This window comes from Perna viridis, chromosome 9, assembly GCF_037379345.1.
Source record: "Perna viridis isolate PV_CMFRI_1.1 ecotype Kerala chromosome 9, ASM3737934v1, whole genome shotgun sequence".
Taxonomy (NCBI): domain Eukaryota; kingdom Metazoa; phylum Mollusca; class Bivalvia; order Mytilida; family Mytilidae; genus Perna; species Perna viridis.
The window spans coordinates 10,473,176-10,475,662 of record NC_142453.1 but is presented as its reverse complement, the minus strand read 5'-3'; positions in this window follow the sequence as shown (position 1 = coordinate 10,475,662).

The window sequence follows — 2,487 nt, the reverse complement described above, 5'->3', positions numbered from 1 at the left end:
GCGCCACCTGGTGGATAGAATTACTTTGAATCGCGTATGATTCCGGCAACTTGTTAAAGAAGAAATTCTCCTTTCTGCATCAGAGGTTATTTTTTTAGTATAGCGGAAATGGGCGAGTAGTTTCGATTGGATTACCAGTGCTATTGACACATGTATAAACATGTATAAGGAGGAGTATTTAAAACTTCGAGAATAAACTTTAACATTGACTAGAATAAAACATTATATATTATAAATACATTGCAGTCGACTTGAGTGTAGTATACGGGATTTAGCAATTTTAGGATGAGATTTGATAAATACAAGATTGTAGTAGAACTGAGTCTAGTATAGCGGATTTAACACTTTTAATGTGAGCTCTGATGGCTTATTCTACACTCGGTGTCGGGGTTCTACGAATACGCTTTCCCACAGCCGGGTACAGTCACGTACTTGTAATGAGTAGACCTTATAAGAATGCTTTGCCTCTACACTGTAAAAATCGTGTTTGGAATCTATAAGCACAAAGCTAAACACCAATTTTTTTAACACTTGTTTAAACACGTGTACAATTTGTTGACATGATTAAATCTATACATGTTAAATAGATTTAAAACACTTATTTTGACATGTCATTCTTTTCATACTGAGAGTATTGACACGATTACATTCTCAGCATTTTTATTCATTCTATACATGTTCTCTTCCTTTGATATTTGATCTATCAGCTTGTTGATGGTCACCTAAACCTGGTCACAAATAAATCCTTTTTTTTCTCTAGGTTTCGATTTCGTTAAATACATTTCGTTATCGCCGTTTGTCTGGTACCAGAGAACCACGGTAAGAAAACCATCATGTCGGCAAATATTGATATTTAAATTAAGTTTGTTCACGTGACCTTCGTAGTGAAAAAAACTTCCACACTGCTCACATGTAACCACATACTAGCCTGTTTTTTTTTTTTGTTTTTTTTTCATGTGATATTAGAATTTTTGTCTCAAATTGATATTCAACACCAGATACTGCAAACATCTGGGCTAGTGCAACGCTTGATGTGATCCATGTGTGAACTTAGCCGGCGATGAGAATTTCAATGCATTGTGTTCATCTTGTCTATACTAAAAGATCCTTTTGTGCTAACTGTGGGGTGGTCGATGGTTTTGTTTATTGCGTTCTGAAATTAAGTATGAGTACAAAGTACTCTGAATCTCATTTTTGGCTCAAGTTAACACTAACCATGGTCATTAGTACATTGTAAACGTATTAATTTTCGCGGATTGTATCAAGTGAACATATTTACTGGTATCTATTTTCGCGGTTTCAAAAAAATATTAAGTGTTACATTGTACATAGTGTTAATTATTCGCAGTTTTCTTTCCACCGCAAAAATAATGAAAATAAGAACACCGCAATGTATTCATTAAAAAATTGCCATTTATTGTCGTAACGTACGAACATTAACATTAAATGCTAGCTCAATGAACTACACCAAAATTATGTTTGTTCAATGAAATTCATCAGGATTATCTCTCTTTTCCCACACTTATTTAAGTTCGCAGGTTAAACATTAATTCCTTAAAAGGAAAGACCACCTTTGCATTAAGTTAGGCTCTTGTGATAAATCATACCAACGTAAACAAAAATAAATAACGCAAAATGCGCTTTTAGAAAATGCTCAAGGCTATGCAAAGTTCGAAATCCTTGAAATATAAGTGGATCGCCATCTTGCAGAACTCTCCTATCCGAAGGAAGCCAGATTTTATTCATTTTTACCGATAGCTTCCGATTGGCTCGTGACGTCACTAAGTCGGTTTGGTACTCATACAAGTACGGCAAACAATATGGAAAGAAAGAATATTCCGTAAATATTTCTAGGATCATGTTTATCTAATCACCAAAAAAACACGATGACTTGCCAAGCTTACGATTGCACGAATGATAAAAGAGAAATGTTCTAAAAGTTTGTTTTTACCAGCCACACGAACATTCTTCGGAAGTAGCCATAAGATTTTCCTAACAAATACTAGTCATCTGGCTGCAAATCCAGTTGTTCGTCAATGATGTCTGACATTTGCTTATACATGTTGTGCCTCAATCTCTTCTTCTATTTTATTTGGGTTGAAATTATAGGGGAACAGTTCCAAATTTGCGATTTCTTCGGACATCGTAATCAATTACCTATTTACTTTCACTTTACAAACCGATTTCGTGACGTCACAGTTCAACCGGTCATGGTGGCGCCCATAGGCGCGGGAAATTCAAATTTCCTAATTATAAATCTCGATTTATTAATTAAGAAAAGGAAATTAATTTGTTCCAATTTAATTTTCATGAATATTTAACAGATTAGTTTCGATATTTATGACTTGCACAATATCATGATCTTTTCCTTTCATATTAGAACTATGTCTATATTGGCAGGTTTCAGAAAATACTGAAGCTGCATTCTTAAGAAAAGTTTCTCATCGAAACCATAACACAACTTCAAGAGGAGTTTTTTTTTAATCG